At 50.1% G+C, this 13,835-nt stretch overlaps 1 protein-coding gene across 10 annotated transcripts in view; it reads right to left on the bottom strand.

The window, feature by feature from the left end:
* The window catches only part of CTIF (cap binding complex dependent translation initiation factor), a 249,103-nt gene that overhangs the window by 207,712 nt on the left and 27,556 nt on the right, over positions 1 to 13,835 (bottom strand). The window lies entirely within an intron of this gene.

Genomic DNA, 13,835 nt, shown 5'->3' with positions numbered 1-13,835 from the left:
TCAGTGGTTCCCAACCATTTTGGCACCAGGGACCGGTGCTCCTATGAGAATCTAACGCCTGATGATCTGAGGTGGAGCTGAGGCGGTGATGCTAGCGCTGGGGAGCAGCTGCAAATACAGATGAAGTTACGCTTGCCAGCATGCTGCTCACCTCCTGCTGGGTGGCTCGGTTCCTAACAGACCACAGACTGGTACCAGTCTATGGCCTGGGGGTTGGGGACCACCAATCTGGTTGATAGAAGAGTGCCCTAAATAATTTCCAGGAATTTCTATCCTATGGTATATAAGGGAATGTCAGACGCTCAGAAAGAAGAATCTGGATGACTTCCTAAGACCACCAATGCCCCGGCCCCACACGAGGCAGAGGTTATGTTCTTGCTTTGGCTTGTCATCTGCATCAGTCACCTGCATATGTTTAGTTCTCCTTGTCTACACTTACAGATGAGAACAATACCTTTTTTTTCCCTCTTTTATTTTTTTTTAACCTCCCAGGGTTAAGAACACAAATATCAGGTCTAAAAAATAAAAGAACTCTAAATGCATATTATTAATACCAATAATGGTGATGATAAGAATCATCATTAAGATAATTTTGCTTTGATTGAGCCAGGTCCTTGCACAGGTGCTCTAAACTTGCCCTTGGCTGCTAAGTCTTCTGGGGAGACTCCTCAGGCCCTGAGATCCCTGCTTTCCAGGTAAGCTCCTATCGGAGAGGTTTCCTCTGCCTTTCTGCCAAGTGCACACTGACCTGAGGGCTGACCGTCCTGAACCCTGAGAGGTGTCACGCTCTTGTTGGACACACAGTGCCACAGTCCCCCTGAGGAATCTCAGGGTTGGAGAGACAGGAGAACACTTTATAAGGCTCTAAAAACTGTGTTGGCTCGACTGGAGGCGGAACATGGGCTCCGGGCGCAGAGGAGTCAGCCAGCCTGGCTTGGCCCCACCTGTCTCTGGGCCTCCCAGCTCCCAGTCGCCCACCGTCCCCAGCTCCCACAGCAGCCGGCCCCTCCAAAGAGAACAGGCCTCCAAAGTTTTGCAGTGTCTCCCTTTGTTCCTCTTTCCCTGGAGCCCCTGGAGCCAAACGTGGCCTGTGAACAGCAGGCTTGGCTTCTGCTCGGCTGATCAGAGCGATTAGTACCAGCCACTCCCTGCTAATTGCTGTCCTCAGCAGTGCCAGGCCCTCCCGTCCACTCCTCCCAGAGCCCTCTGCCAGCACACAGCCTCCGACTGTTAACAGTGACAAAAGTTGCATGTCATGGGAATGACAGTGTCCGGGGCTGTGAGGCAGGCTCGCGCCAGTTATTAATCCATTCTCCGCGCTTCGGCAGTTGAGACCCATGGATTCTCGGCTGAGTCGGAGCCAGGCATCCAGCCCTTGCCCCTTTCAGGAATGGAATGCCGGGAAGAGCTACTTCAAAATCATCCCGGGCCAAGTGAGGTGCCTGGCAGGTGATTTATTCTCTGGTTATCTATGTGAATTCAAGCGAGGGAGAGGAGCACTCCGGAAACCTTCCAGACTGAAACACTGAAACACTGCCAGGTGTTTCAGTGGAAAGAACACAGCACTAGGAGCCCAAAGGACTGGGCGGGTCCCTTTCCTGCCTTACCATCAATTTCCACATCTGTAATGTGGGTTTGATTGTACTGGTCCTGCCTACCTTCCAGGGCTGCTGTGAGGCTTAGTGGAGGCAATAAGCATCGTAGTAATCATGTGAGTGGCTCATTGGGAACTAAGCCTTTAAACACACTCTCTCCAATCCTTCCTAGTCTGTAAAATGGAGGCCATTTTAGAGATGAGGAAACTGAGGCCTAGAAAGGTCCAGCTATGATGGACACACAGCAGATAAGGGCACATGGTACTGTGGGCTCTGCTGTTATGATGCTGAGCTCTTCTTGATGCCGAAATTATGCCCCATGTGTCTTGATCAGAGATTCAGGCCAAGCTATCTGTGCTTGCAAGCAGCCATTGCCTGGAGTGGCAGACACCACACCCTAGGGGGGTCCACCCACAGCCCTGCTGAAACCCATGAGGTGGCTCGATGGGAGGACTGTGCGAGGGTAATTAGAGAGGCCATCAGACTGGCTCCTGAGCAGGTCTGGACTGTGGAACATGGAATGGGTCACCTGTCTGTGGACAAAGGAGACATGGCGGGCAGCAGACAGGGGCTGAGATGCTCTGAGAGTGTGAGGAGAGAAAGATGGTCCTGGAGCTGCCCCCATTCCTGAGGTCTGTCCGTTTCCATGCATAAGCACCTGTCTGACTCAAAGTTTCACTCTGTGATGATTGTCCAGTTGCCTCTGGGAGAGGACAGACATTCAAACTGTGTAAGTGACTAACCCGAGCAGGTTGAAATGGGGGCGGGGGGGGGGCAGTAAGAAGTGGCAGAGGCCAATGCGAATTAGACAGTGGCACAGAAGGAGAGGCAAGAAGATGTATGTCTTTTCCAAACTGAAGTGCTTCCAGGGATGCTGGTCTCTGGTAGAGCTGGTGCTTGGAGGGACCCTACCTTGGTAATGGCATGACCTCCTGGGTAGCACGATTTTTGGGAAAGGCAAAGGACTTGAGGTCTAGAAACCCAAATCTAGTGGCATGGCCATTAAGTAACTATGTGACCTTGTGGAAGTCACCTCTCTGGGCCAGCCATCTCCATATCTATAGAACATGGGCACTGGACTATGTCACCTCGGAGGCCCTTTCCACTACTAATCCTTCTAATTCTGAGATATTTGTTCGCTTCCCTCACTGTCCCTCACTGTCCTTTGTTTCCGGGCCTCCTGGTCAGTGTACAGGCAGGAAAGGGGGCAGACTGGCTCCGGGCAGGCCCGGCACAGATGGACTGTCACTTTTAACCTCAGCTGTGCCACAGAGCAGGCCACGGCTGCCCAGGCTCAGGGCCAGCACTCTACCCTTTCCGGCGTCCACTGTGGCCTCAGAGCAGCACCTGGGACTGGCTTCCAGATTAAATACGGGGAGCCCCAGCCCCAGGCTTCTCCCCACCTGCAGGTCCAGGGCCTAAAGCTCTGTGGCCATGGAGGATCACGCTGCTTGCCCTCCAGCCCACCTGAAACGCTGACTCCGAAACTCTGCACATGGGCAAAGGCCAGACAAAGGTCAGGAGGACCAGAGCAACAATGAATTTCCAGTGCAATCAAAAAACAAAACAAAACAAACAAAAAAAACAACAAAAAACCCCAGCAGCATAAGGCACTGGCCTGTAACGGAAAACAGGAGCAAGCCTGCCAGCTCAAATGACAGAGAATATCAAGCTGTTAAGTCCCGGAGCGTGGACAAGTCTAATTCCCAGTGTAGAACAACGACAAAAAGTTAAAGGGAAATGACGCCTCTCTGAGGCGTTCTTCAGTCCCTGAAGAGGAAATGTGTAGTCACATCTTAAAAGAAGGCCCGTCTGACCTTAGTTCTCCATCACAAACACACGCACACACACACAAAACGCACACATGCACGTGCGCACGCACACACACACAGAACCCACCAGTAGCAAACTGTTTATGAAATGTACAGGTCCCACAAGCAGAGCACTGAGTTCTCAGTCTATGTATCAGGTGGAACCCTACCCCGGGGTGACCCAGTGTGAACTACTTCTCACACCCCTTCTCCAGCACCACAGAAATGGTGACACCCACCACACTGTTATAGGTGGAATGTTGTCCACCCAAAAAGGTATATTAGAGTCCTCACCCTTGGCACCTGTGTGTGACCATATTTGGAAGTAGGGTCTCTGCAGATGTGATCAAGTTAAGAGGAGGTCACACTGGCATAGGAGGGCCCTACAGTCAACAACTGGTGTCTTTGTAAAACGGTGGAAATTCAGACACAGAGACACACAAAAGGAGAGGGCCATGTGAAGATGAAGGCAGAGATTGGGGCGATGTCTCTACCAGCCAAGGACTTCAGGCCACACACCAGAGAGGAAGAATCAAGGACGGGTCCTGCCCTAGAGCCTTCAGAGGGCGCGTGGCCCTGCTGACGCCCTGTTTTCAGTCTTCTAGCCTCCAGAACTGTGAGAGAATATTTTTCTAAGCCACTCAGGTCCTGGTGATTTGTTACAGCAGCCACAGGAAACTAATACGCACCTATGAAAGGACCCACCACAACCCCCAGCTGTGTGGTCCTGAACACACCCTTTCTCTAGGCCTTGGTTTTCTTTTCTGTAAAATTTTGGAAAGATGGAGACAGCACAGAGGTGCTGAGGAGTGCAGAAATCGTCGGAGGGGAAAGGCCACCTTGTTAAAGGGTAGGTCAAGTTCATCTTTGCAAGCTTGCATTCTATTTCACTCAAGATGGGGTACAGTAAAAAAAAAAAAAAAAAAAAAAAGCAAAGATTCCTGGTGAGGTTCATTCACAGAACTGAGATTTTCCTCGTTTTAGATTTATACCAAAGTAATAAAGGAAGATTGGAGGGGGAGAGGCTGGAGGCAGAAGGAGCAGAGGAGAGAGAACTCTAAGGGGCCAGACCAGCAAAGATGCGGGCTTAACCCAGTGTAGAGGCCGGAGGACGAGGACAAGAAGATGCAGTGACAGCTGTGCAGGCAGTGGGAGAACAGGTCAGTGGGAGTGCTCGGAGGGGGGCGGGGAGATGCTGGGCAGGCAAGGAGGGTGAGAGGACAGAGGAGAGGCAGGTGTCCCCGGTTAGGACTGGCGGGACTAGTCAGGTGATAGGAAGGTGAACCACAGCGTGGGGTGTGGACAAGAATCATGAGTTGGGTTTAGGAGGGGCCTGAGGTCCAGGTGTCCAGGAGGCTGCTGGGTAGGAACTGGATCGGGATCTGAAACCAGGCCTGGTGTGGAGAACAGATGTAACAGTCAATGGCACTTAGGTTATGGCCAGGGCCACCAGATGGGGCAAGAGAGCACAGAAGGACAGGTGGAGAAGGGCTGGGACTAGGAGGACTCCAGGAAACCCCACCTGTGACAGACAAGTCCCTGTGAGAAGATGTGGGGAACAAGGTGAGAATGACGCAGAGACAAGTAACGTGGAAGCCACAGGCAGTGAGAGGTGGGGTTTTGGGGGTGTGGTCCTTGGTGGGAGAGGCCACCAACAGCGCAAAGGCAGAATGACTGTAGAGCTGACACGCAAGAAGGTCCCAGTAAGTTGAGGCTCATGTCACTGCTCCCCAAAAGGCAGTGGGGTCCCTGAGGCGCTGCTCACTTCTGAGCTCATCAAGGACACATGTAAACGGTTTCTGAGGAGGGGAAGCAGAAAGAGACGGAATGACCCAGGATTTAACCACGGCTTCCTGTCGTCAAATGCACCCGTGCCTTTTCACCAGGGACCTCGGGGACACTGAGGACGGCCTTCAGTGAACCGTGAGAGGAGACTGGTTACGCTGAGGTATCCTTTTTTCGGGTACACTTAGAGCTAGATAACCAAGTCAGGCAGAAATTTGGTGAACCATAAAAACATACGCTCTGAAATACTTTTATTCTTTAGCATAACCCAGATGCTAAACAAAAAAAATAAAGCTACACTGTCTTAAGCATGTCATATTTTTTTTTGTGACTAGAACTGGACTTGTAGCCATTTGGAGGTAAGAATGATGTAGAAGTTTATCTAGTCACAGGCTCTTTACGTTACTGGTGAGAAAAGTCCCTGAAAAGTTAGCCGGCTTGGCCAAAGTCACATCATTAGTTACTAAAAAAAGGCAGGACTGGAACCCACGCCTCTTACCTCCACTCCGGGCCTTTGTTTCTGCAGCACGCTATGCCCCAAACCGAATCACGGCTAACCGAATTTAGATTTCATTCAAAACACTGTGATGCCCACGTCAGTAGTTTGGGAGATTCAATTATAATAAAGGCTATACCACTCAATGGCGTTTTTGACATTGTTTCCAAAATTGGTTCAATTCAGTTTTACAACACTCAGAGCAGCTGTACAGAGTAGTGTGGGCTGTGTCGATTGTGGAGGTTGTGCGTCTGTGCCCTGAACAGTGGCGCCTGAATGGGGGCCTAGAAATGGCTGAAACTCCGCAGCCCTACACTTAGGAACGAAGCTGTGTCTGCCAAGGAAGGGGCACCTTTCCCAGTGCTCCAAAAGGCCACTTTGGAGATGGGCCAGTGGTGGCCTAGTACCACTTTGGAGTTCATTTAATTTGTTCCAAACTTCCAAGTCTAAGCAAGGATATATATTTTTTTAAATTGGAAATCAAAGCCTTAACCTATGAAGTAAGACCTCTAACTAAAAGAAAGAAAAAGATAAATACATCAATAGAAAAATGGGCAAAAAGCATGAAAAATAAATTTCCAAAGAAAGAAATATAAACCTATAAATTTCCAAAAAAAAATCTTCCAATTCACCAGTAACCAAAGAAATGCAAAAGAAAATGAGACACAATTTTATACGCATCAAATATGCTCGATCTATCTTTTCTAGGGTGATTTGGTTCGCGTGTTAAAAAAAAATCCTTAAACACATACATAACTTAGAAATCGAGAAAATCAATCAAGAAAGTAACCGAAGATGTTTTGGACAATTCACCTACAAAGAGTGTCTAAAGGAAAAACAGGAGCATAGGCCCCAACCCATAGGGAGGGCGTCCTCCTGCACGCCCAAGCTCTGCGTCGGCATAAGTAACAAACGGAACACACACATGAGAGTTCACCTGACGGCAAAAACATGTGCAGGTTATTTTTCTTTTTTTCCTAACTCAGTTATAAAGTCATGAAACTGAGGCAGGAAAAGAAAGCAATAAAAAAACAAAAACAAAAACATGTGAAACAGAAAGGGAGCATCATTGACCAGCAGGAGTTCTCAGCCGCTGGGTCATCTGCTCAAGCGCTCTAAGCCGATTCTGTTCCTCGGAAATGGGAATTACAGCCAATGTCCCTTAGCAAAGTCCCTGGGAGCCTCTCAAAGCTGAAGTTGCTTGCATCTCTTGCATGCTCCACGCCTACAAGGGATGAGACAAAAATCCCACAGCTTCATGTGTTGGATGTATGGACTCTTTGGAGTGAGCCTTCTGAGGGTTGGCTGCCAGTCAAGAGTTCAGGGGAGCCAGTGCTGGTGTCCTCCTCAGCAGGTCACCCTGCGGGTGAGGGTGGTGGGGATGTCCAGGCTGTCTTCCCAGGCCCCACACCAACCTCACAGATGGGTCCTCTGATGGGCTCCAACAATGCTACACATTGGCACTCCTCAGACTCTCCCCAAGACTGTGTTATCCATGGGGAGCCAGGGCTGGGACTGAGAGAGGCCCAGGCCAAGCTGGAGCTTTCTAGAAAGTAATTATTTTTTTTTATCTTCGACATCCAAATGATTTTTGTTCTGCTCGCTGTGAAATATCTCCATTTCAAAAAGAAGACCAACTTTCCTCAAATGCTGTTGACACTCGAAACAGATGCACCATTGTCATTCTGCATCTTGGTCTGGCCCTGGCGTGTGAAGATGTTTCGGGTTACAGAAATTAGGCAAGAAGTCATTCCTGCTGCTGCCTGAGCCCTGCCCCGTGCACAGGCCCCACCTTTCCAAGGGGAATTGCAGAGAATACAAGACATACACATGGCACAAACAGGAGAGATAGTCTCCATTCCTCGGACAGGTGTCTCTGTCCTTATTAGCATTTCTAAGACACTTTTAGAACTTTTAGCAGTGACCTTCTGGGGCAATAGAAATAATCGTTATTTTGATCTGGGCAATGGTTACATAGCTAAAACCACTTGTCAAAACCCCTTTGTCTGTGCATGTAAGATTCAAGGATGATACCTGTATGTAAATTATACATCAGTAAAGTATCATTAATATTAAGATGGAAGAAACATTAGTGGCTGCAGGAAGCATGGTCTGCAGACGAAATGGTACAGGGTCAGGTTCTGGTCTTGGAGACTGGTAGAGATGAGGGAGCTGAGAGAGAGGCCAGGGGCAGCTCTGTGGGGCTGACTGAGGTCTGTACTGAAAATCACAAGGGCGGGGTGAGGTCTCTACCCCATGTGGAAGCACCTGAGCTTGTTTCTTTATAAATTGAAGAGATGGTCTAGGTATGTGGTTTCCAGCAAAGGAACTCATGACAAATACAGATTCCTGGGCTCTGTGTTACCTCCTGTGTTATCACACGCAGTGTGAGTTTGGGGAATAGGAACCTGCACTTTGACAAGTTCCTTGGGTGATGGTAGTGTTCTTCAGGGTCCAGGCCCAACATGTGGTGACTGTGGACCAGGTGTTTACCAAGGTTCTGACCTCCAGTGGTAAGAGTCCTGGTTCCCTGTAGACAGAGCAGCAACATACAGCCAACAGAGGGAAGTGAATAAATAGGATGATCACAGCTGGGTGACACAGAAAGGCGTCCCATCCTACGCTGTCTCCCATCAGGAGCCTAAACCCAGGAGCGTGACCCTATATAGTTGTGGAGTTTGTGTGCTGCTCAAAGACATCCATCTAAGAAAGTGAGTGAAGGTCAAGAGCCAGCTCATAGTCCATTTGTCAAACCATGTGCCCCAATGCAAGGCTCCAACCACCTGGAGAGGGGGAGGGGGGTACTTTCTTCAAAATTCATCCGCCAAGATAAGGGATGCCTTCCAATTCTGACAAAGGCGCCTTATAGGTTAAGCGGAGGCCCAGTCTGTAGAAAGACCAGGGTCAGGAAATGTTCACGTTCTTTCCAGAGGCCATGTTGTCAGCCCTGGCTGTCTAAAAACAAGAGAAGTGAACTGATATTCAAGGCACCACCCGTCCTGCCTCTTTCCATCGATCCCCGACTTCGTCCCAGCATTCCCTGTCGTTTGCCCTTCTCCAGACGTTGCATGCCTCTGTCCTTCCACGCTTTGGTGAAGCTGCTCCCGCCACCCACCAAACTTCTCACTGGTTAACTACACAGTCGTTGGCACCTTCCACCTCCTCCCCAGTTGGAATTAACCCTCCCGCTAAGCTCATGTCCCTAGCTCAGAAGATGGGGTAATGAATGAGACAGGCATGTCACAGGTCCTCGCAGACCTTATGATCTTCTTTGAAGATGATTAAAACACTAATTACAATAAAGCACGAGTAAGGAGAGTGTGTAGTAGGAGGTGGGGCACGTTGTCTGTTAATTACAAAACTAGTACATCGTTGTCTAAAAATAGTCCCACTCCCTCCCCTGCCAATCCACAAATCTAAGAATAATGCAGCCTGAACTCAGGCTCCCCTAGGTTGGTGTACTCTCATCCCTGTGATACCTAAACACGTCACACTCTAAGAGCATTAAGGTACCAGGCACTCACTCATTAACATTTTCTGGAGCAATGAATTCCACAGACTTCCAGTTGGACAGGATGTCCTCTTTTCCCTGGTCCACCTCCGTCCTTCCTCATCCTTAGGGAGGCCTAAGACGCTCTCGGGGCCAGTGCTCAGAGAGCACTGCTGGTCCTACCCAGCCAGGGCTGGGAAATTTCCCCAGGGCTGGGGCAGGGGCAGGGGTGGGGTGTCAGTCACATAGTGGGCGCAGCTGGGGCTCTGCTCGGCGAGTCCCGCCGCCCGGCTGCCCCCATGAAGGTCAGCATTTCCTCTCTGGCACTTTCCTCTCTCCTCTCTTACCCACCGTCACAGACCTGGCATGGAAAGGCAGCGAGGGGCAAAGCCCTAGGCATATCAGAGGTGCCGACCTACCCTTGTTCGGCTCTAAAACGGCACAATCAATGCAGTTCGGCAGACAGTGACTACTAGCCTGCTCTTTGAGAGGAGGTGGAGCAGAGTGACCGAGTGCGGTGTCTGGAGCCATGAGACAGGTTTGAGTCCAGGCTCTGCCTCATACTAGATGGGTCACTTGAGGCAAATTGCCTAATTCTGTAAGCCCCAGTTTTTTTATCTATAAGATGAGGCCGACCCCACGGGATGGCTGTAAGGACAAAATAAATTAGTTGGTTAAATGCTTAGCACATAGCAACTGCTCAAATGATCATATCACCACCACCGCTAGTATTAGTACTCCTGATGGTCATATTATCACCACCGCTAGCACTCATCCTCCCACCCCCACCGTCACTGCCACTGCTGTTTACTAACCTGCCAGCTGGGAGGCCACGAGGTAAACAGGCTGTCCCTGAACCAGAAGCACACGGCACACAGCAGGCAGGTCAGTGTGACCCGGTGTGTCTCAGAAGCTCACTGGCACAGAGAAAACACTGAGGCAGGAGAGCAGAGAGGTATGCTGGGAGACCTTGTCTGCTGGAGGCCCCCAGGGACCACACAGGATCAACGCCATCCCCCCAAGCCGGGCATCAGGCCCTGAGGAATCTTCCCCAAAGGTCTTTCAATCTCACCCCTTCCTCTTCACACTGGTATGTTTTCACACCACCCACACAGCCTTCCTCTCCCGCAGCACCAGCTACCTGGACCCCCAAGGCCAGCTCCTGATGGAGTTTCCTATTCTTACCACGCCTCTGCCCCTGGGTTCCAGGACTTGTCCTCAAACAGCTCTATGAAGACATTGGTTTATCTCTGTAAAGTCTTGCCATGCTTTCCCATTGGGCAGAGGGCGCAGGCTCCACCTCACATTCCGAGGGGCCCCACCCCACACACCTCCGCCCCAGCTCCTGCTTCTTGGGACCCATGCTTCATTCCGGCACCTCTCCCTCACAGCCATTCAGATGCCAAATCACATAGGAGGCCGCCCCAGAAGAAGAACAGTGATACCCTCTCCCTCTTAAAAGGGTCCCCTCCACCCAAAAGCCCCCACCCTGCTGCAACCCTCAGACGCAGGGCCTTCCCTGCTTTGGCCCATGCTGACCTCTAATTTCCCTAAAAGTCTCCGGCACACATATCCAAACTTTGCCCTCTGCCTCTTAGTCATACCTTTCCCTGTGTGGAGCCTCAACCTCATCCCGTCTGCAATCTTTTCTTCCGGAGACAGGTGATAACACCTTCCTGGAACCAGGTACTTATCTAGGGCTCAATGAACACTCGAGGATGGATACTGGCTCTAGCTTTCAAGCTCTCCACAAGCAATAAGAAAAGAAATGAGATAAAGGTGTTGCTGACTGCTTGACCCCAGGTAGCACAAAAGCCACTTGCTCTGCTCCATTTTTGCCAACAGAGAAAGCTTACCCCCCACCCCACCCCCGGCCACCCTCTTTATTCCCCCAGTTTGCTTCTCTCAGAGTAAGTGCCAGCAGTCAGAGAAATAGCAGAAAGTCTGCAGGAATCCAGAGAGGAGAGGGGAAACTTCAGATCTAACCCAAGCATGAGCAGCAGAAAAGAAATGGGAAGAAAATTTCTTAGAACATGGAGATAAGGGGGGGGGGGGCAGGTCCAAACTAAATCCCTCAAACCTAAGGTAATGGCAAGAATTATTTTTGAAAATACGAGCAGTTACATGTAATTTTGGATGCAGGGCTGGTAAGTTACATAATTCACACAGGATTTTTATAAAACAATTGAAATTCAGTGATCAGCTGTGGTATTTGTGAAAACAGTATTGCCATCTCACCTTCTTACCCTGTGAAATGGGAAATTTATAAAAATAAATATTAGAGAGCTGATGCTGGCATGATGTTTAAGCGGGAATGTGTCATGACAGGGCAAAATCACGCAACCCACTGGTAAATGCAAAGAAGTCGGTTTTAAGACAGGACCACAGGAAGATCTCCTTTCTGGAGCAACACGAGAGGGTGTCTTAGATGAGCAAGGCTTTGATGCTTCCAGCAAGTGAGGCAGTCGCTATCCAATCCCCCCATGAATCTTCATACTGCTGAGGACCTCCCAGGGGACCTGTCCACCGGTGAGGTTCAGGCCAGACCTCTGATACTCAGGGGGTCAGGAAGGAGCAGACAGAGAAACCAGCCCACAGAGCAGGAGAGCAGAAACCCTCAGAAAGGTGTCACCATGATGGGAGAAGCAGCCCAGTGTACCCTGGGGCAGACAGGATCTGGGTATCCAGGAAGAGCATCCATGGCCAGTTCCTGAGCATAAAAGCCACAGCCAGAGTGTCCCTGAAGGGTGGGTCAAGATCAAAAACCCAGTTTTCTAAATAGCTGTGAGTTGCTTCCACCAAGGGGTCAGGGGGCCCAAAGTTTTAAAGACTGGGCCCGATTTCGGGGCACACAGAAGGTAATTGGTATAAGGGGCGATGGATCTGCAGGTCTCGAAGCTGTTCCTGCTGAAGGCCAGTGGTCTACATAGGGCACCTGAGAGTGGGAATTTCTCAGCAGCCTCCATCTCATCTTGTGGCGCTAAAATTTAATGAACAAACATTACAATTTAGACAGAACTATCCCCGGAATGGAGGAGGGGGGCCCTGTGCCTACCTGTCTCTCTGCTCTAACTCTTGCTCACTAGGTCAGGGATGTGTCATTGGCATCCTGAGGAGACCCCCACATAGAAACCACAAGGGCGCCCTAGCAAGCATTCTGCCAGGGACAATAGGCAGGGTAACCTCAGACTCCGGCTATCTGGTAAACTTGCCACCCCTTGGATGATGGGATAAATTATGACCTCAGAATGATGCAAACCTATAGTACAACTCCAACCCAGCCAACAGACAGGGGTCAGGCAACCAGCCTTTTCCTTTCTCAGTAGTAGATGGAGGAAGAAACAGATGGACAGACAGATGGATGAATGGATGGATGGAGGGGTAGACGGACGGACTAATGGATGAACTACCACTTTAGTGAGCCATTTGTCAGCCAGATGCCTGTAGAAGCTTCCATTTAATTTTTCAGTCAGTGAACATTGTTCAGAAAGACAAGGGGCTCCAAGAGAGTCATGCCTGGGAAAGCTCACACCTGGCTTGGGAGCTAGAAATATAGGCATGAAAAGACAGTATGTTAATGCGAGGGTTTGGGGTCCCATGCAGCAATTCCTTCATGCCCTTCCCTTCCTGAAGGAGCTGAATGCACCCATCTAGGGAGACAAACGAGCACATAAAGAGGCCCGAGTAAGCACAGGTCGATCTGAGAAGGAATCCTGGGAGTTAGGGAGAAGGCCCTGGGCCGCAATGAGGCCTCCCTCAAGCAGCAGAGGTGCCCGTTACTTCAGGGCGAGCTGGCAGGTGTGTGTGTGAGAGAGAGAGAGGGAGAGCGGACAGCTGGAGGGAGACGGTGGGTGGAGGGGAGAGAAAGGGCCAATGGTTATTTTTGAGTAGGAAAAGGCATGACAAAAAAAGAGAAGACTTCAATAGGGAGGAATAGTCTTTTCAAGTAGTGCTGAGCCAACTGGATCTCCACATACCAAAGAATGAACCTGGACCTGTACAGGACTATTTATTCCAGATGTGGCTTTTGGCACTACCTGCCTCATGTCATCATGCCCTGATCCTGAGGCGGGGACACACTTCACCCAAACTCCCTGTCTCACGTGGATGAGGCGGCATTTTTCTAGTCAATTCCTGTTGCACTCTTCTCCTCGCATCTCTAACCTCAAGTTCCCAAGAGTCAGTCTGAGTCCCCCAGGCCAGCTGTCATGCTCAGCATCACACAAAGAGACAGGGACCCTGGGCAGACCTGTCTCCTCCTTGGCCAACACAGGGAAACAGAAGCCATGAGAGGGAACTGAGGCTGTGCCTGCCTCTGACCTCTGACTTCTGCACCTCGCAGGTGTAACTCGGATGAGATTCGCCTTTCAGTGGCATTCTCTGAGCTGGTACAACAACTTCCCTTCAGCGATCCCCCTAAAATACTTTCCTGGAGTCTCCGTACACACATTCGCTGCCGAGGCCTGCAATATAACGTGCTCTAAGGATCGCACATGCCACCTGAGCGGCTCTCAAGGTTTTAAGAACAATTAGCAATTTCAAGCTTTTAGACTATTATCCCCTCTGTGGAGAAAAGCAGAAAACAAAACCACACCAAAGACAAACTCTGAAATCCGCAAACCCCAAGCTTATACAGTAGAACAGGGAATTAAGAGTCT

The sequence above is a fragment of the Rousettus aegyptiacus genome, unplaced genomic scaffold (assembly GCF_014176215.1).
Source record: "Rousettus aegyptiacus isolate mRouAeg1 unplaced genomic scaffold, mRouAeg1.p scaffold_m13_p_12, whole genome shotgun sequence".
NCBI classification, from domain to species: Eukaryota; Metazoa; Chordata; class Mammalia; order Chiroptera; family Pteropodidae; genus Rousettus; species Rousettus aegyptiacus.
The sequence above is the reverse complement of the archived record's forward strand: the minus strand, read 5'-3'. Positions and strand labels throughout refer to the sequence as shown.